The 22,292-nt window shown below is 41.4% G+C and overlaps 1 protein-coding gene across 10 annotated transcripts in view; it reads right to left on the bottom strand.

Annotated features, from left to right (window-relative positions):
- The window catches only part of SEMA5B (semaphorin 5B), a 281,295-nt gene that overhangs the window by 145,680 nt on the left and 113,323 nt on the right, over positions 1-22,292 (bottom strand). The window lies entirely within an intron of this gene.

The raw sequence follows: 22,292 nt of genomic DNA on the forward strand, positions 1-22,292 counted from the left end.
GAGCAAGCAACTTTATCAATTATTTTCAATGGCAAACTGCATTTCCTTGCCCCTCTACACCCTCATAGAGAAGGTTTGGTGAAAAGCATTATACCCATTTATCCTTAGCAAGCTCTTGAGCCAGCAAGCTCCTTTGTAGCATTTTGGCCTGGAAACGGAGATCTGAATGATCAATGCTGTTCAGCTGCCGCCTCTACACAGTGCAGGAAGAATGATACCACTGGGCAGTGAAGAACACTCCTTCCTCAATAGCTGCCACCAACATGCTAGATGCTTTTCAAACACACAACATCCAGCCTAAAAGTGCTGTCAAAGAGCTCTCAGGCATCACTGGAACACAAAATTAACACAAAGGGGAACATCTCTGTGAATACATCAGTGGAACTCCATGCCTTGTGTCTGGACTGCACCCAGCAGTGGTGCAGCTTCCTTACATCTCCTTATCACTATCAATCCATCTTACTTGGAATGATAAAATGATCTCATTTCACAATAAAGTGTTTTAAGAACACAGACTTGACTTTAGAGACAAACATAGTTAATTATCATAGCATGTATACAACTTTCCCCCAGAAAAATAGAATTTCAGACTAATCAGATTATTTATTTCTTCCAGGTAGCATGATTAATGATTTTCCCACTTCACAGAATAGACATATTTGAACAAGCATTCCAGAACCACAGTATCCCACTGAACTCCCCCAGTCTGTGGGCTTACAGGGCAAAGGTTCCCATCTCTTTCAGCCAGGAAACGAGCTCCTGTCGTTTTAGGACTGGGTACTACCAATACAAATAATCCCATATCATTTCACTCAGATGCACTGAGTCTTTGATAGAAGCAATTTCATGAGCTCCCCCTCTCTGCAGTTCCAGTTCAGAGCTCTTTATTTCCACTGCCTTTTTCTTCACCTCTCTTTTTCCTGAGATAAGCCCAGCTTCCAGGCTCAGACAATTACTTTTTTCCAGAGCAATGGAGCTAATGTTCTCCCAACAAAGTTCGAGAGAGTTACAACAATATTCATAGCTAAGACCCCTTGCCTATGAAGACACTTGACAAAGGAGAAAGATGGTGCCTTCCTAACCACCAGGCTTGCAAAAATCCAAAACAAGAAATCATTCGCCTGTGCTCAAAAAAAATAATACTTTGCTGCAATTTTAAAAAGTGAGCTACTGAAATCTAGGAGTGCTAAAGGAAAAGCAGCCTTGTATGAATCCTGGTAGTTCACTATGAAGATGACAGTTGCCCTAGAAACCTCATAAACTGGAATGGCAGATAACTGAAGTAGATGAGATCTGTCAGAAAAAGTTTGGCACCATCAAACCAATGCTTTGAAAGCATAAAAATGACTAATTGTCTGTGTTTTCTTTGCCACATCAGACAAAAGGCTTTCCTGGCAGTGAGGGACAGCTTTCTGAGCTGTGTTTTGCTATTCACTCATCTGCTTAAATTTTGAGTGTAGGATTTAAAGCTTGTTTTAAAAAAATTAAAAGCTTATTTTATTCAAATGAAAGCTGAGTTTCAAGCTAAGCTGCGTTTGTGTTCTTTTCCCTTCTCTTCCAAAGGCCTGAGTTCAGATAACCTTATGAAAAAGATTGGTGTCCTGCTGGTCCTAAATCTTACTCAATACCACCATAAAAATGCCCCCTAACTCAGCCCAGGTCATCTTTTATGAACAGGAGTTTATAAAGAAAAAAAGAAGTTGGAGGTATGGCCTGCAATGCATTGATAGATCAACCTTATTTTGAACAGATTCTGAGTTGTCATATCAAATTTATAGAATCACAGAATCATCTCAGTTGGAAAAGACCTCCAAGATCATAAAGTCCAACCATTAACCCAGCACTGTCAAGGCCAGCACTAAACCATGTCCCCTAGTGCCACATCTACAGGTCTTTTACACACCTCCAGGGATGACAACTCAACCACTTTCCTGGGCAGCGTGTTACAGCACTTGACAACCCTCCCAGAGATGAAATTTTTCCCAATATCCAATCTAAACCTCCCCCTGGCACAACTTTAGGCTCTTGCCTCTTGTCCTGTCACTTGCAGCTTGGGAGGAGACCCACTCTCACCTTACTACAGCTTCTTTTCAGGCAATATATACACAGCAACAAGGTCCCCCCAAGCCTCCTTTTATCCAGGCTAAAGAACATGAGTTTGCTCAACCACTCCTGATAAGACTTGTTCTCTAGATTAACTGCTCGATGTAGTGACTTTTGCCAAGCCCACAAATCCTGATTTCTCATCTACAGTAAATAAACAACAACACTGAAAAAGAGAAGGTTGAGTTCAAAAAGAAAAAACCTCTTAGTTATAAAGTATTTAGACTTGTGTTTCCTTATTTGGCCTCTTTGTTTCTCATTCCTTTTCCCTCCCTTTAACTGGCCAGTTGCCAACAGAGGAGAAGAGATAAGCAACAAAAATTGATTATAAGCAATAAAAGGAATTTTAAACTTTCTGAAGGACTGAGCCAGAGCAGGAGGGAAAACTTAGGAACTTTGGATTTGCTACACTCTTCTTCATGGGTCCCAAGCAATGCCAGTGTATCTGTACATACAGCACACAGGCAAACAGCACAGCTGTTTGCATTCTCTCTGTGCACAGGGAAGCAATTTTCCCCTTTCATTTATTATTCACAACTTGCTGCAGCCATTCTGCAAATTCAGTACATCTCCTTTAATGCAACAATGAGATTGAGATGCAGATTCTTTCCCTTGTGTTGTTTGTGGGTTTTGGTTTTTTTCCTTGAATACTGAGAATGCTGGATATGGGTTTTCTTTCTACTCAAATTTCTCTTTTTAATTTGGAGATGATTTAAACTATGCAGAATGCAGACAGGCAACAAGTAAGGATTTCCTGCTCTGATCCATGCCTTCTCCTCCAGTCAAGCCTGCAAAAATAACCCTTGAATCCTCAACATGGACACACCACTTAGAATTTAGAGAAGAGATAGTCCCAACTCTCCCAAAATGGTTTGGGAATTCAATGGCCTCAGAGAAAATGCTGCCTCCTTTTCCTCTCTACACTAATTGTACAAACCATAGTCAACTCCTCTGCAAAAAAAGCAAACATTTAACAGTAATAGTCATTACCATTAGTAACTCCCTGCTTTTGAAAAAAGCCCTTGACTGCAACCCCCAATATTTATTGTCACTTGATGTTAAGATGACAGATTTGCCAACCAGCTTGGGAGGTGAAATAGCATCAGCGGGCCACCTGCTCCCTAGAAGTTTAGCTTTAATAATGCAATGCAATATCATAAGATGAAGTCATCTGATGCAATTGTTTCAGGAGGAAAATGTAGATTTTCTCACTCTTTGGAAGTTTTGATTTAGGCACCAAAATGAGCTGTATTGTTGTGCTCCTACATATATAATCTGAACAGAGCAAAGTTAGATCCATCCCTGGAGTGAGCCTTGGCTTGGCATGGGGCCAAAAAAAAAGAGCATAGATTTCTTCCCACAGTGCAGGGTTGGCAGACACCCTGCATTTCTTCCCCAGATAAAGTGGAATATCTTTGTTTTGCTTTCAGAAGTTAATCATTTTATCATTGAGGCTTCATAACATACTGCATAGGAGTGTCTCTGGACAACATCCATCCTGTGGCTCAGCATGGTTGGTTACCTGTTCACTCACTCCAGCATCGCTGTAGTTTCTACACTGTCAGGGCTGCGTGACACAAATCGGATTTCATTTTAATATTGCATTGATGCCATGCCTTGAACATGAAACACCAATTTGCACACAACATGCTAGGAGCCAGACTGCACAGCTGTAACTCAGCCCAAGACCTGTGACAAAAGCAGAAGTGCATCATGCACATCAGCAGATCACCTGGTCTGGGTCTGATGTCTAGGGGCAGGACTGCTCAGCAAAAACTCTGGATTTGAATCTAACACAGTCTCAGCAGTTCTTCTAATATTTATGAACACTAACTTTCTGAAGATTTGGTGCTTAGATTGCCTGCTCACCTTACTAAAATATCTTTGTTACTTGAATTTGTGAAATGCATTGAGATTTTAGGGTGAAACAGGCTGTGGGGAGCCAGAGTGTTGCTGCAGATGTGATCAGTGTTGTACACTGTGGGGAACGTTACAGTTCTGCCAACTAGGAATGCTAGCAGACTTCTGCCCTTCACAGCTTGATATGATTGGCATGATATAAAGGCTAAGCTTCAGAGGAAAATTTAGTAGTATAAGCCCTATCATCCCAACCTGGCTATCTGCATGACTTACGTGGGTTACTGCAGTAGCCCTCCTCCAACATTCACAGTTCTAGTGAAGATTATCACTCCTGTTTAAGGGATACCAAGTCCCTTGTTCCCACTGATAGGAAATCCTTTCAGGAAAAATTGTAAAGCTTTGGACTGTCTTCATTCTAATACAGAAGGTAGGGGTCCCTACTAAACAAATGTGTAAACCTGGGCTCTTCACCATCAGTTAGGTTGGGATAAAGCCTTTCTTTTCTTACATAGACTGATATATAAAATGCGTGGGTCTTGACAGTGAGATCAGCTCCAGGTTTAAATCAGAAAGCAGAAAATCCCTGTGTAATTTCAGTAGTGCTACTTTACTGAATTAATGCTTACACCAAATTCAGGTCAACCCAAATGCCACCTGCACTGGCTGGTATGACATGCAATGGGTAAAGGTTTCTCTGCCAGGAGCAGGAACCTGCAAAGCTTCTTTTCTACCTTTACAGGGGAACAGGAACTGATCATTTACAGAGCTGCAAATATACCTGAGTGTCATCTAAGGAAGAGCTTCTATCAGAACAGAGCATTACCAGTTACAGGGACTCATGTTGTTCTTCCTCCCCCATTGAATAGGCTGCTAAATGAACAGAATCAATTTGAACTCACACATCTAACTAGCATATTAGAAAAATTTCAAGAGCAGCTGCTGCCTACCTACAACTCTCTAATTCCAACCCAAACAATCTGTTTCCCAGTTGTGGGAGAGCAATCCACAAAAGGACCCAACAATCAGAGTCAGCAGAGACTCAACGTTGTGCCTCCATCTCTGGCATGCAGCTAATTACAAAGGACAATTATTATAATTAATGCCAGTGGATGTGGCCAAGTCTCCCTGCAACTGCTGTGGGGAATTTCTACCCCTACTTCAACCAAAAACCATCTGTCAGACAGGAAAAGCACAAAATAAAACCCCTCCTTGCCAAAGATTTTCAGTAAAATGTTTTATTGCTGCTAACCTGGCAGTAACAGGGAGATCATACAAGTTTCAAATAGGAACCACACTGAGAAGTGAAAATCCCTGATTTCAGATTCTTAGCCCCATCATGTAAACAGTTCATTGATTTACACAGGAAGATGCTTTTGCCTCTGAAGAGGTTCAGGGATGGATAAATTACACACTCCTGTTTGTTGGGAGCTGGTTTGTTTTGTATGGAAGCAGAGATCAGCTAGAGAAAATGGACTGGAAATGATGCTGCTGCAGAGCTCTGTCAAGGTAGTGAGTTACACAAATGCCATTTGAGACTGACCATTTGCACATTTAAATTTTCTCATCCTTGTACCTCACTGACCCCTTGAAAGGCAATAGGACTATGGACAAATTATGAAAGTAGATATATCATGTTCCTGACTGATCCATGCACATATTGTTAAGAGGTAAATTTGGCTATGCAGGAAATCTGTTGACTATGCCATGCTTCTTTCTGTGCAACACACAATGTCCACATCTGTCATGGTGATCTCTTTTCTTCTGAGCAGATCTCTTGCTGCAGGTGAGCTCTTGTCAAAAAATACCCACCCAGTGATCTCTTTTTCACTTGCTTCAGGCTAAGTATTGGCACCCAGGCCACTGGAAGAAATGTGGTGATGGTATTCATGCATACCTGAACCAGCTGAGACTGTCACAGACTCAAGCACTTGTTGTCCACTAGAGAAAGAAGAAAATGGCCAAGACAAAAGCATTGCAAAGCAGGAGTGTGTTCAAAAATGTTACATAGTAAATAATATTGGGGCTTTTTTCTTCCTGAAGGGTATTTCTTATTTGCATACAAAAATAATAGCTTATATAGTTTCAGTATTACCTTCTTCTGGACAGTACAATCATGTTCTGCAGTCTCACCAGTTCAAATGAGAAGCCTCTCACATTTTAGGGCCGATCTACCTTGGGATCCCTAAGCTGGGTGCAAATCCATTCACACCATCTTCAAAATATGTACTACACGTATCATCATCAATTTAGGCACGGCAGAATGGAGCACAGCTACACATCTTGCCTGGGAATATCTGAATCATAATGCTGCTGGAAAGACTCAAACTCACAGCACACAGCTACACATTGACACTGCCTGGGAGGCAGGCTCCAAGGAGTTGAAAAGGCAGAACTAGAGTCTGCTGAAGAAAGAGATACCTGCAGATGAATCCACAGCCACTCGCTTCCACTGAGTTATTACAAGATCAAAGAGGATGTGAATTGGGGCTAACATGGCTGGAACACCTGGATCAGCTCCTAACTCTGCAAGAGGTAACTTACTAATTTAGTGCAGGAAGATTGATATGGGCAACTTACTATATGTGCAAAAGCATCTGAGGATATATTTCTATTCATCCCTGTTACAGAAATAATTATTGAAATAGACTTCTGCTCTCTGCAGTGCCTTATGGGTCAGAGTTAAGGTGTCTTTGCAGGATATTTCCGTACAGGTGCACTGAATTACCAACATATATTGATCTGAGCTGAATGAAGATTTGTTCCTCTGAGTCCTTGTTGATGTACCGCTATGCAACATTTGGCATAAGTTAATTAAAAACTGCTTAGTAGTCTTCACACATAGGCTAACGGTGAATACATCTGCAAAACCAGAACCATTACACAGGACACTTGTTTTTAGCTGGAATGTACACATGTAGGTTTGTGACATACTGGAGAAAGTTGAAATATTACTATTTAATTTAAACACTTTCAGTCATGACAATTATGTAATTTTCAGCCCCTTTAAAATGTTTGCCTTATTTCCCATCAATATTTAATTCTTCTCTTGTTAATGGTTAGCTCTGAAAGAGAATAAAAGGCTCCAAAGGAATAAGGAAAGCAATTCATAACTTTCAAGAAAAATCATCATGGCTTCCAGCTAAGTAAACGAAGCTATTTTGTGATATAATGTGGGTAAGACAATGTTTATTCTAAAGATTTAAAAGTGTTCCCAAAAATCTAACTTGTCCTTTTACATTTGAAATAACTCTTGCTCCAGCTAGTCAGAGAAAATAATCTTCTTAACTTTAAAAAAAAACAAAACATCTGAAGGAGTTTTCTCACCATGCTAGGGGTTCTAACGTTGATATATGTTTGTTTAATATCTAAAATTAGTTCTGTTTTATACTGATTTCTGGAACATCAATGAGGAAACAATCTTTGTATCAATGGTGGGAATCCCCCAAACTACCTGAGCCTGACGAGAGGAGAAAAATAGAGATGTGCAAGTCAAGGAAAGTAGTTTAGTGCAATAACTAAGCATGTGGTGTAGCCCGTGACCACCTTCCTGTCAGATTACATATACTCATAAATCCATCAGTACCAGGCCACTGCTGCGTCCCTCTGGGGTGCAAATGGAATTGAAACCTCATAGCCATTTAAAAGCTGTTGTTTTTCTGTGTTTAAGAGACTAGAGATGTTAGACTCACCTCCATAACAGATCAGATCAGGCTGGCATTTATACCACCTCTGTCTAACTGAAAAGCTCCTTGTGAGTCTATGGGCAAATGTTTTGCTTCTTATTTGCCAACTTGCCGTACACACACCCAAACTGCATGGCTGTGAGAGTCAGGAGAAATGAGCCTTTGGAAGAATATATATATATAAATAATTAGTTAAAGGTGCTTAACGTCTGTTACTTAACTACATTATGTCTCATCAGTCAGATTTGATTCTACTTCCCACTAGTGTTTTTCTTTATCCCTCTATCCTCCTTCCATTATTTCTGTTCAAAGGAGTAAAGACAGTAGAAGAAATGTTGGAATTATTTAGGATTTTCATCTGTGAGAAGACTGTATAAGCAGCAGTAAGAGTCTGGTTACAGTGTAAGATAGAATATTTGGGTAAATCAGATATCCCAGAGCAATTCAGCAGCTTGGACCTGATGATTAAAGAAAGATCTGCTATTCTCTCCCTAGAATGGTGAAACACTGTGCATGCAGCTGCCCTAGGTATGTTCTTTTAATTTCTTTCTCTGTTCTTTCCTTTTTATATAATTTTTTGAAAGTTGCCCTTTTTAATTTTTTACGCATTATTCTGTACCAGGTGCTGCAGACTAATGGAACTGCAAGACTGTTTGCAGCACAGTGTAGACAAAAGTCTACAGGGCCAGGTCTCATTTAGCTACATCTGGAAGGGAAAGCAGCTGAGCTGAGACACACAGACATCAGCACAGGTTAGCCACCAAATTCAGGCACATCAGCACAGGCTGACTTCTGCATTACTGCTGCCTAATTGATGAGGATTCCCTGAACAGCAAAGTTTTCAGAAGACCGGAATAAAAGAGTTCCATGTTGAGTGCAGCAGGTATTGTATTGTCCCTGTCCCGATGGAGTTTTTCACAGGGTACTATTTTGTATTCAGAAAGTGGAGATGTGCTGAAGCTTTAAAACATGAGAAAAATCCAAGCCCGCAAAGTCAAGTTGACTTCTACCTGAGAAGACAAGAGGTGGAATGGTGGTGCCTGGGAGCCTGTCTGGGCAGCAAGGTCTGCCTGTCCCTGAGGGCACAAGTGGGAAATTGCCTGTTACACCACGGGCCAATGTACTCCACAATTTGCAGTCCTACTCAGTTTCACTCTGCTGATAGTGTTGAGTGAAAATGGATTTGCCCACATAACCATGGCTAAACCTGCTGCAATTCTATGTGGGCCTTTCTCCAGCAAATGCCTCCTTTAAATTACAGGAGTGGAGTCTGACAACTACACTGTGTCTGTGCCCTCCCACACCTACAAAATTAGCCCGCAGTGCCTGGCACCCTGACATTGCACAGCCAGAGAGCAAAAAACACACAAACCTTATTGGGATATTCTTTTTAATAACGTTTTACAGAGCTGAGTAGAATTCTTTGGGATATTTAATCTCCCTTTGTAACAGGGAACCACCTGCTAGAACGATATGGCCCAGGCTCCCAAGGCAAGGCAGGTTGATGTCAGGGTTGGCAGTGCTTGGGTCTGACTTGCAGGAAGGATATTTCAGGCTGATGTTGACATTTTATACATTGAGATGTTATAGCCAAGTTGTCTGTATCAATTCTGTCTTAATTCTCTCTTTGATAGGAGGGAATTAAGAAATTACAGGAAGTCAAGTGGTCCCAATCTCCTGCATGGTTATTATATCAAAACTGAGTGATCACTCTGCTGACTCAAATACATGAGGAAAGAGCAAAATCACAGTCACTCAAATATTAAAAAAAGCAGCTTAAAGTGAAAGCAGAATGGTTAATTAAGTAATGATGAATAAAGCACACCTATTTTTCATTTAAGTTCTACATAATTCAGATGCTCACAAGTCTTCGCTGCTTCATAATAGACCATAAGAACTCATTAGCAAAGCTTATTTTAATTCTGAGAAAATAATTGCAATATTTGCCTATGGACTTGCATAAGTGATTTACTTAATTTATCCAGTTAAAATAAAGGATAAATGTAATGAAAATCAAGCATTTCCACTGCACTGTTTAAATTTATCCTGACCTTCTCTGGTTCCACGCTTGGCCAAGCCATTCTGGTCCAGCTACCTTCGCTTCCACCACTGCTCTGCTCTATAACAGCAGCATCCCCCTCCTAACATACCTGTATGCACAACATCAACATGCTTCAGGACATCAGCCAGTTCTGATGGTTGCAAGTCAGAGGAATCTCCTTTACAGCACCGTGTAACTTCTCACATCTTCCCTAAAGTATGTGACATTGGATACTGCCACTGGCAAATGACTGCCAGCTTTATCTGCATCTGTCAAAAACCACTGCTTAAAATATGCACCCTTAATTGTTGAGCCAGTAGCCTTTGGAGTCCTGTCAGAATGTACCATCCACAAGAATGATATGGTGTGTCAAATAAGCAACATTCTGCTGAATGAAAGTTATCTGCAGGAAGGTATTATAAGCTAGATACCAGACACAGCTACATTCACTTTTTCATCTGCACAGTATTTGCGTCATCCACAAACAAGAGCTTGGTGCTACACAACCAGAGTAACTCTGCAGAACAGATTTTGTCCTATTCTGCCCTGTGTATAATATGCAAAATTACCAGCCAGCTTCCTAACCCAGTCTCCTCAGTACTACTGCATCCTTTTAAAAAGCAGGAGGAAAAATTGGTTTCTCCCCTACATAAAAGGAAGAGTTTGCAGTGGTCAGAGACAGAGAAAAAAATGTTTTAACCTGAAACTAGCTGGGTTTAGTGTGCAAACATTAATCAGAAATAAATAAGAAATATCGAAGTATGTATTGCACTGTTGGCCTGGACCATGCTCCAATGTTCATTACTGCCAAACCTACTCACTGAAGCAGGAAATGCCCCAAAGAGGAGGATCTCAGTGACAGAAGATGAAGTCAAGGCAACAGGGGTAAAAAACAAGCATAAAGAAAATGCAAGAGTTTGAAAAAACTGGTTATTTACTCTTGGGAATATAGGGAGAAAGAAGCAGAGCACGCTCAGGGTCTGTAAAGAAAGAGCTTCAGTGACTTCCCCTTCCTTTACAGTCACTCAGTCCTGACAGGCAGGGACAAATTGAATAAAAATCAAAACCACCAAAGGAAAAGGGGAACAACACTTTTCATTAACTTTCATAGCTGACAATGTGGTGGGAATCCCTGGAGAAGTGGTGCAGCATGCGATAGTCTGGACACAGAGCCACAGTCCATGCCCATAGACTGCTGAAAGTCATTTAGAGACAGGACAGAGGAGGCAACCAGTTAAATGCAAAACCAAAAGATCAAACAAATAGGCAAGTCCTAGAATCTTAAAAATCAACCAGCTGTTTTATTGGGAATCAATCTTGCTCCCTTAGGAAAGAAATAAGATAATGGAAAGACTTAGATTCAGTAAAGAGTCCTTCACCTGAATTCTGTACAGAAGGGCAGCAGTGACTCAGAATGAAAATGGCTAAACCCAGGCTGAGACAGAATAAAGGCAGACAGCACATTTCTGTCCTACCACTGAAATGAATAGTCTTAATTCATGTGATCAATTCGTCTGCCTCTCAGACACAGAATCTCTTTAATATCACTCTCTGTTTCAAATCAGATAATTTTCCTTCTTTCTTTGCAAAAGTCCAGGTTTCTACCTTTCTACTGCTTCGATCAAGCCTTGTCCCATCACTTTTCTAGGTCAATCCCTCCATATCACCACTCATCCTGATCTTCTCACAGCTTTCCATCCAACAGCTATATTGAACAAATGGTCCTTTGGAGTTCACCATAAAACAATACAGCAAGCAAAACAGTGACTTCCAGATGTCTGAAGATACATCCTTCCTCTTTCCCTCTTCCCTGCCTGCTTCCACACTCTCTCCTATCTGTTGGATCCATACCACATGTCCACTTAATCCATCAGGTTGGAGAGTCCTGGACTGTTTCACTCACTTACAAACAGACCTGGTGATAAACTTCACTTGTTTTCTTACAACTGAGGTCAGTAATTTCCCTCCTCAAGATCAAATCTGAAATGCAACTGAAGGCTGAAACAACACTACTGAGCCTCCCTGATTAAGGTTTGTCCATGAGTAGCCAAGACCTCACATGATGCCCTACAAACACTCCCAGCCCAGCTCGGCTTCAGGAGCAACAGCATCCATCAGAAATACATCAAAACTACTGGTATGTCCTAAAAGGGTCAAAGCAAAGATGATAAAGGGTTTATGCTCAAGATTCTCACATATTATTCTGGCTCTCCTCGCAGCAGGCATAAGTCAGGAGAGATCTCCTTCCAAGGCCTGATCTCATTAAACTGCAACAGAATTTCACTGAACATTCACTCCGTTTTCTGTGCTTTTTGCCCTTTTTGGCAGGAAAAGGTGCTTTTGATAGTTCGTCTGTTTAACAAGGAAATTCCTCAGAGGGTCTTTGCTGAGAACATACAAAAATCCACTGACAGCTGCTGTGATGGTTGCTCATTTTTGGGTTAACACACAGTATTTAGACAGGAAGCAGTTGAGGAAAGGTACAATTTATTAAAAACAGGCTCGGTTCCAAAACTCACATTACGTTACAACAAATGGCACAGAGACAACATACTCCCACTGCAGCTACCTGCATGGGCAGGCAACCCCAGATTGCCATGTTTGTGTGAGCCTGGTGCAGGAGCTGCAGTTACACCCAGGGAGAATAGGACCCACACCACTTGCAGTCCTTCAGAACTAGAACACTGCCATAAATTCCTTTCTTGAAAGACACGTCCTGCTTTTCCACATGGTGCAAAGTCAAGCCAAATTTTTGCATTTCTTTTTACATCTTTAAAGCAGCTGTCAGATAGAAAGCTCTCTCTCTGAGCGACTCACATGGTCCCTCACACCACAGCATCAGTATAACCCTAATTATCTTTACTGCATCTTTGGAAATGGTCTCCTCCAACTTACAAGAGGGGAAACTGAGTCAGAAAGACAGTCAGTGATTTTGCTTGGTGCTTCCCACTGTAGAGCAGGATAATGGTCACTCTGGCTCTTACAGAATCCCCCCAGACTTACCTCACTGAAAAACAGTGAGATAAGTGCACATTGTCTCATCCACTCCAGCACTGAGCTGGGGTTTTTCCCCCCTCCCCAGCCTGGTGGCTACAGCTCCCATCCACCAGCAGCCTCTCCCCTTCTGCTCTTTTTCTACCCCCAGGGAGACTGCATGGCTTTGGTGGGACAATTTCTATACGTTCCAAACCATGAACCCCGTGGGGACTCAGAGTGAGAGTGCTGTAAAATGCACATCTCCCTTCTGGCAGAGGAATGACCTGGTGTGCCCTGCCAGGCACGCTCATAACACAAGGTTTGTGCTCCAGACAGACAGACTCCCATTCTCCTCAAGTACCCAGCAAAGAAAACCTCTGAAGCGGGTTCAGGAAGCACCTGATATCGGCCTACACTAAACAGCAACAAAATGGTCACTTCCAGAAAATGGTTGCTATAAAAAAAGATGAGATTTTGCCATCCACTTCAGAAATTCCCACTACCAGGTGGTGACTATTTTACTCTCTTTACAAAGGCACAGATACTCCCACCTCACCCTCTCCCTACCCGTGTCAGCAGGCTCACTGGGATATTTTCATGTACACCCACACTTGTCTTTCCTCACATGATCTTACAGAAACATTTTGGTTTGCTCTTTCCATACACTACATTCCAAAGCATTTCTGTCAACAAGGAGCCGCATCCCTGCCTTAAGTTCATGTGTGTAGTCAACTGGTAGGCAACCATCAAATGCTACATACAGCCATAGCCTGTTGGCAAAGTAGAGCATCAGCACAAAGCAAAGACACACCACAAGGACACAGACACACATGGGCCTCTCCTGCCCCACTGCAAAGGCTTTTTGCCTGCTTGAAGCCCCACATAAACCCCTGATGTGTAAAATAAAGTATCAATGAAATTTCAAGAAGGTTCACGCACAGATTTACCCCCCAGCAGTTTGGTGGTGCAGATCTTGGTGGAGCAGATCTTGGAGTAGCTGGCTGCTGTACCAGAAGCACCATGGGCAATGGTAATTAACATTAACGTGTAGATGGAGGATCTGGGCACAGCTGACATGAAAGTCAGAGTTTCTGGGCATTTAGGAACTGTACTGAACACAAGAACTTCAGCAGGGTCACTGAACCATGCGTAGGGAGAAGCAGTGCTTGCCTGGAAGTGGTGGTATTTTGCATTTTTTCACAATTAGAAAATTCAGCAGTGGCTGAATGGATTTATATCTAAAGTATCAAAAAGAATATTTTTTCTGCCTCTAGAGAAAATAGCATCCCAAGCTCTAATTTTTATTAAAGCAACTGTAGAGAGCAGTCTAGAATGAAATTGCCATCTGAATCTTAATTATACCTTCACATTGAAACACTGTAGAGAATTACATGTAAGATTAAAAAAAGGAGTGATATTAACATATAATGAGCCTCATCAATTACTATGGATCAGGAAAAGTAGCCCTCATATTATTGAAATGGTTTAATTTGCATGACTGGATGATTCAGATTCTTCTTGGTCATTCATTCAAATCTCCCCAGAAGACATAGCCACAGAGAAATGTCCCGTAGCAGTCTTGGCCTCAAATAACTAAATTAAATACACTGTTAGTTACCCTCTTATTTTGCAGCAGGGAAATTGAAGAGCTCTCCTATGGTAAGTCTAGGGAGGAACACAGATCTTTAGCCATTACTGAGCTAATTGTATATGTATATAAAATTAGTATGATTTTTATAGTCCAGCAGTATGTAAAATATTGCATATTTGAGTTTAAATTCTCATGGGAAGAGGCTCAGTTCCATGCTAGAAACAGGAAATATATTTTAACCCTAAAGCAAGGAATGGACTTAAGGATAAAGATCAGTGTTCCCACCATTTGAAGAGGAGCCCAATAACTAATAAAACACCCAGACAACAAATAAACTGTACTCAGAACTAAGGTTGTGTGTGCACTTGTGTTTAGTCCCAACTTAGCCACTGGAGACAAGTAGTTGAGAGATCTGGAAATACAGCAGTACATACAGGGGTGCCACATTGAGATGTTTCCTTCAGTTTTGTCAGTCGCGGATTTTCTTGGCCATCCTAGGGAGTTTTCCACAGCTATAACTGCATTGGTTTATGATGACAAACAGCTGGGCACAAAGATGGGCACAAAGATAAACTCAGGAGTTGCTTGGCAATATTTTGGATACCACATTTAACCTCTCTACCTTAATATTCCTCCTCTAGAGTTACATTATTTCCCTGCTTTGCAAGGACACTGGGGCAATGCATTTAATCCTGTTGAACAGATTAAGATGTTGAATGAATATCGATCACTAAGCTCATTCTGACTTTAGTACCATATACATACATAGGCCAATCTTCAAGACACTTCTGATGATCAGCACTGACCAATTGTATTTAATGAAAACTAGTTTAGAAACTAATTTGAGTCAGGTATCATTCATTCATTTCCAGATTCAATCAACAAAGGAGAGGGTGAAGTTTGTTTCCTTTTCTGCAGATTAAAGGCTGCTTTGAAAATTAATCACTTTCTGCTGTCATAAAGTCCTCCAAGAAGCAAACTGATGGATTGGCATCAGGTTACTCACAATAAACAACTATCCACATGCCTGCAAGCTTGTAAAGATTAAGGATGGAAAAGGATTTTTTGAGGTACACAGAGATACCATCGTGAGTAATGACTTGAGGAAAACAAAGGCAAAATCTTAACTTGAAAATGCACTGTGGAGTGTTTACTAGAGAATGGAGCAGAGATAAACTTCCAAAGGAAGTTCTGAAAATTTCATCACTTGCAACTGGACAGAAATGAACCAGACAAAGCACCTGAGAACGTACTATCAGGTGCACTCATGTTTTGGCAGGCAGATCATTTAGGCAACTTAAAAAGCTCCTTTTCTATCTGATATTCCAGGAAGGTCCATAGCTTTTATAACAAACCCCTGGTACACCGAGGCCCTCAGTGAGCCTAGGCTGTTAGCAGGGAAGAGAAGAGGGGAGGAAGGACCAATATTTTTCAGGAGCAAAACCCAGCTATGCACCATGTCCCACTCTTCTCCCAACCTCCGCCTCAGTCACCACACACAGAAACGAGCCTGCAGGCATTTACTGCCTCTAAAAAATCTCTGTCTGACAGGTGACTGCCTGGCCGTGTCCTGGCTTTAAATCAGAGAGATGGTAGGACATTCAATGTAGTCCATAGGCATCCTTGTGCTCCCACCAAGTCCCTGGTGTCCCAGCCATGCCCTTGTTGTGGGCAGCATGATAACAAAGAATGGATAATGACTCCAATTAGGAGGTGTGAATGTCATTCCACTCCCCCTGATCTCTTCCAGGTCACTATGAATGTGTTTGAAAACTACTGGCACAGCAATTTAACGATAATTCAGATTTAATTTGCACTCTGTCATCTCTGGGTTTTTTCTATAGGCTTTAATAGTTTAATTTAACAGTCTTAAACACTGTCTATATTACCAAGACATAATGTGTATTTGAGATTTGAGCAGCTGCATGGCACAAAATAATATTTCACATTTATATTGTGCCTTTCATGCTGAAGATGCTGAAAAATGCCTTGATTACTGTATCCACAGAAGAATCAACTCATCCATCACTGAAATGCAGTCACTTCTAGGATGGAAACCTCATCAGTCTTTAATAATTTAGGCAAAATAGAGCAGAATATTCCACTCTATGAGGAGGCAAGTTGAGCAGGTTAAATTAAGTTATCCAAAACAGCAGTTGGGCAGGGCTGTCTCACACGCTCAACCTCATGACAGGAAGTTTTTTATGACTCTCAGATATCTAATCAAAAGGCAGTACCTGCAAGAACAGTTTCCCTTACGCCAGTGTGGTTTATTACCGCTCAAGGGAAGGAAGGCTATTGTCTGCTGCCTGCCTCGGTTTTGCCTCTCCCTCTGCCGCCTCCCCTCTAGGTCAGTAAGTCCCAATCTGATGCCAGTCAGAACTGACCCTTGAAAACATAAAGCAGCTGTGAAATGTTTGCCAAAGTTCCTCACTCCAGCACTGTCAAGGCCGGGTCCTTCAAGCCAGTGAGAAAGCACCCACTGATGTTCCTGTGCTCTGAATCAGCTGCCAAATTCCCAACTGAACAGGTGCCCCACGAGAGCAACGTTCATGTCTTGGTGAGTGCACTGCTCAACCTTTCAACAATGGCAGAGAAGAGCTCTCTTACACACATAGACAGAAACCATCTGCTGATGAATTCGGCTCCCACTTCCTTCAGCTGCCCCACGCCCCCTCCACTGACCACAGCAAATCCATGGTGTTGCAGCCTCTTCCCAAGATGTCATGTTCTCCAGGCCATTGTACCCATGGAATGTGGTAATTTCCCATGTAGTATCCCAACTCAAGCTTTGTCCCACTGGCACATTTTTGTGACAGTGATCCAGAGACAAAGTAAAGCAAAAGGGAAGTGGGTGGGTGGAGAACAAATGTGCCAAGCTTAATAAAGATTCTCTCTATTTCCAAGAGCATAATCATCCACGTTCATCACTTATTAAAAAGCTTTCATTTATGAAGCCTTTAAAGCCCAGTTTAATAACCTGCAATCATTACTTGAATCACAAAATTTGCTTTTTATTATATTGTGTAAATGAAGCACTGTAGCATTTAATGTAAATTATTTTTCCCCTTCCTCTTTTATCAATGTTTTTAAAACCATTACCATTATTGTTTTTCTCAACCTCCCCTAAAAATGCACGGCACAATATCTGTGGGCCCAAAGTAACACTATTCCTGGGATTTGTGTACAGCAATGAAAGAACAAATATAATAAACCAGTCTTTCAGGTGTGCTTGCTGCCTCTGAGGTTTTTAACTGGATTGTTCAGACCACTCACTCTCCCTAGGGAGAAGCTTTAGGTCCCCTTATATCCAGGAGACAAGAAAAGGAATTTGCTCATTATTAATACACTGTTTCCAGGAGATTTTAATATTTATTTTTTTTTTAATCAGAGTATAAATTCACAGTGAAATTTAGATAAATGCAGACTGAGAACACAGCACTGTCCATGGGACGGTCTGGAGTTATCAGTGAAGGCATGGTAACAAGCCATCAGTAAGATTCTGCAGCTGAAGACTTGCCAAGAGTCACAGCCATTTCAGGCCAGGGAGAAAGACATTTGCCATTTAGGACTTCCCAGGGACTGTGCCTTACTGAGCTGCCAGGATGGCAGCAGGGACAGCCACCTGCCTGCCGAGATGGCACAAAAATGCTTCTCAGCCCCAAGTCTAGTACAAGCTCTCCCAGAGTGTACAGGCACATCCTGAAACCAAATCATGCCTCTGCAGCCCCAGTGGGACCTATGGCAGCACATCTCATGCCCTTCATGAGGCCAGTCTTTCACAGAGACAAAATTAAAGCATTAAAACACCTGGAGTAAAACCAGAAGGGAAAAAGTAAAAAAACAGGAAGAAAATTAAGCACTGGAAACTGGTCAAAACTGCGAAGCTGAGAGATGTGGATCCAAAATTTGGAGCAATTCTAATCAGGGGTTTGGTACTGGCTCATCTGTAATTGAAATGAAGTAAAAATCTGCCTGAGACAGTCAACAATCTCAGCTGTTTCCGAGATCTGGCTTTCATTAATTTCATTAACATCTAAAATGCATTCTTATTGCTTGTTCTTATGCTGAGGAGTAAGTGAAAGAACAACACACCAGGAACCAGTTTATCTTTGTCTTTGCAGAGAAGCAGATGCAGTATCAGTCTCAGGGGCACGCAGACCCCTTGCATGGAAAATGACAGCAAAGAGTTGTGCAAGTGTGGAAATCTTTAGCCTGAAAAATAAATAAATTGGAACTAGTACTTCAATCAGTCCCTCACGCACTTTGGGGAGCTGCACTGATATTATTAGTATTAATCAATGTGACAATTTCAAGCTACACTTTGCCAGCCTTGTTCCAGAGAAACAGTCAAAAAGTCAGAACTCCTATGGAACCCTCCCAAGAACGTGTGATTTGTGAAGCCAGATCTGGGGATCCTGCAGAAGGCTCATGCACTTCCTGATTTTCGTGGAAGGATAAATACCACAGACCAAGTTCCTGGGCAGAGGGATGGATTAAACATGCTCTAGTTGGGTGTGTGTAAATGGCATTTCCAGGGTTAAAATGGCATTTCCACACTTCAATTCAGATTATAAGAACAGGGTGAAAATGGGAACTGGGAGGCTGGTTCTTCATGCCTCTGAAATAAAGCTGCAGCAGTTGATGAGACAAATTTCCCGTGTGCTCCCCACTGCTCTGCAGGTGCTAAAACACCAGCCTGTGTGGTGGAAGGGGCAAGGTGTGTCTGCAGCCTCAGCAATTGCAGTGAGAGCTGTGCCCACCCTCCAGCCCCTCCAGAAACCCCTGCACTCACAAACCAAATCCAGCAGCGCTCCGGGGCACACACCACTGCTTGGGAGGGGCAAGGAAACCACTTTCAGCCTATGTAGGTATCAGGGCACAGAAACACTGGACAAACTTTGAGTCAATTTTCCCTTGATCTAAACCATTTTGCCAGACTCTATCTCTCCTCTAGTGTGACTCAAGTCACCAACAGGGTATAGAGGGTGCTACAACATTTATGGGCCTCAGAGTCTATCCCCTGGCATTTAGAAATTCGCGGCATAAATTAACTGTTCAGCTCTGTGATGATGCTGATTTGCTTCATTTGGCATAAGCAGATATTTTGCTACAAGAGAGATGATACTTTCTGAGACCTGTCATCCTTGGGTTTTCAAATCCACTGGCATGTTTAATAGCAAAAAATACAACAGGCAAAAATAGTCTTGTACAGATAAAGACCTCTGTGTCACAAATGATAATTCAGTCTAATTAAGCCAACTCACATATATTATATTCCATCCATAAAACTTAAGATCAGCTAAAAATTCCCATCAAATGCAAATTTTCTTTAGTGATTTATTTATGCAATTGTGAGACAGAGAAAGCACACAAAGCAGAGGGAGCTGCAGGCTGAAGTAAACAGTGCTGTCAGAATATGCAAAACAAGGGAAGAACACAAAAAAAAGAGAGGGAGAAGGAAGGGACAAACATTCTCTGGCTGGAAAGTTATTGAGTGTTTGGAGCCAAAGGGGAGTGGAAAGCTTGGAAAGGAATTTCTACATGTAACCTACAGACTCTACCCTACTGCCCAGCATCTCTCTCATTTAGCTAACAAATGAAAAATCTTTTTGGGGGTAGACATAGGGTTAGATTTGTGGTTTTAAAGGTCATTGCCTAAAACCAGCACCGCAGCAGGCAGGAAGGAGCTTTGCAGTTGGTCGGCTTCTGCGTATCCCACACTTTGAGGAGCGCTGGCAGTGAGGTAATCCCTTAGGAATGTGTGTGCGGTTGGATGGCTGTGAAAAGAGAGCGGTCAGCTACCAAAGCTCTGTGCTGAATATTCACGTCACACACACACAATCATTTTTCTTGTTAAGTATTGGGAAGAATGGGAACATTATAAATGCAGTATCTTCTCTGGCTTCAAGTTTAGCTCTTTAAAAAGATCTCCCTCCCCGCTCCTCCACTCCACCAGCTGTGCTCCACCTCCATCCCCAAACCAAATCTGCACACATTGAACTTTAAAAGACATTAAAAAAAACGGGGGAAAAAATAAATACAACTGAACTAAAGCTAAAGAGTAAGAAGTTTAAAAGGTGATGATGCAGAAAACTGTTACAAGTGTTTCAAGGTCACTTGTCTATCTAAAAACGACTCTTTATTGAACATATGGGGTTCCATGCCACATGACTGGGTTATTCCCATATCTATATTCAAGGCAACTGCTTTCCTCTCTACATGTTGAGGAGTCATTTTGCCAACAACAGATGAGTTTCCTTTGCCAGTGCCAAGTAGTATTGATAGTGCTGGCTGTTGACAATATCTTTATTTGCTTGAGGCACTTAGCAAGTTGTTGCAGGGAGACGGAGTAAGTGTTGATTGGGCCTCCCAGCCCAAAATCGAGAACATCATGGAAAGTTTCCCACTTATTTTGGTGAGTTTTTTATCAAACCCTAAGCAGGAAAAAATGCAATATAATGCTTTCAGTCACTTTTCTGATCACTTGCCAATAAGGCTAGACAGATAATCTTCCCTTTTTTCTTTTTTCCTTCCTTTCTTCCTGTTATAAATGGGCCTGCATTGGCATTTATCTGTCCATTTTCATATGTATTTGGTCACTCTCCATTTAGTTCAGGGGGCTAGGGTTCACAGTTTGCCTGCACAGAAGCAAGATAACAGCACCTCACAGAAGTAATTTTCAAATTAATGGTATCTACAAAAAACAAGAGAATTAGACTAATCACATGCCTCATTTGAAAATAATTTTTTTTCTGTTTTCTAAAAAAAAAAAAGTTGCAGATACTTTAACTCACAGGACTAGATTAAGTTTCTAGGTCAGTAAACTCCTGATTATGAGATGATTAGCTTGAATGGCACGTTTAAATGCCAGTCTCTTTTCTTGCAGGAAACAAACAGTTTAAGCATGCAATTCTTGACCTACTCTAGTACCTTTAAACTTACTATTTAACAAAACAAAAGAAAGAAGGGTGGTGAAAAGTTGCCAATGCACTTCAAAGCTTCTTCTATATTTGTGGGTAAGCTAAGTCCAAAAAGGATTAATGAATGTACTCAGAGAGATGAAAACTCGCTGGGAACAAACTTTCCAGAACTAAGCAGCAAAAAGACTCAAACAGATGCTCTGTACCAGGGGCCAGAATGCAAATTTACTCCAAATGTATTACAAATTTTAGCCTTCAACTTCTAAGCGTGCATATAGAAATGTCTTCACAGCTGTAACTAATTTCAGCACAGAGGTCTTTGACAACGTGGCACTAGGGAAGGTGCTGGATGGTGTCTGGTACTGTTTCTTTCCAGCTGAGGATTGTCCCATGGTGTAACTTCTCTCCCTCAGGAGAGAACAACTCCACAGATACTAACGGACCAAGCCTTAAAATCCAATTGAAGTCCTCTGTGAAACCACATCTTAACACTCTCCCCAAGTATTTCTCAACAGGATGTGAAATGCCCATTTCATACAAGGAGGACCAGTTTTTCACTCTCCATTAATGAAGTTCATTAACTCACACAGACAAAATGTGCTTTCTGGGTTTCTATTTCTACCACCATGACTACAGCAAAGTCTCCTCATGCTTCACTTACAGAATGGTTGCCCCCCCCCTGGAATTTCTGTAAACAGTGCAACTCCCATGCAACATATTCAGCTGATTGTCTGCATGAAATCATTTTCATAATTTTGAAACTGTCCCAGTTCCACATGTTTGGAAGGAGAGAACCAGCGGCAATGATTAAAAAAATTACACTACTCAAAAGTTATTTTCCTTTCAACTATTGTATCAAGTTCATTAATACTTTCTGCAGTTGGTGGAATGATCCCCCATTAACATTTCAATTTATTATTGCTGCTCCATTAATGAGACCACAAAAAATGGAAATGAGGCCTATAAATATACTAAGAGTTAAAGTCACGAATCGTAACAGCGTGCGCACTTTATGAGTAATGTTTTGGTACCACTGGCATTCAAAGCACCATGGAAGGATGGCTCTGCATAAGCATCTTAACAAACAACACCCCAAAAGGTCCAAACAGAAAACC

Source organism: Cyanistes caeruleus, chromosome 7, assembly GCF_971803275.1.
Source record: "Cyanistes caeruleus chromosome 7, bCyaCae1.hap1.1, whole genome shotgun sequence".
In the NCBI taxonomy this organism is placed as follows: domain Eukaryota; kingdom Metazoa; phylum Chordata; class Aves; order Passeriformes; family Paridae; genus Cyanistes; species Cyanistes caeruleus.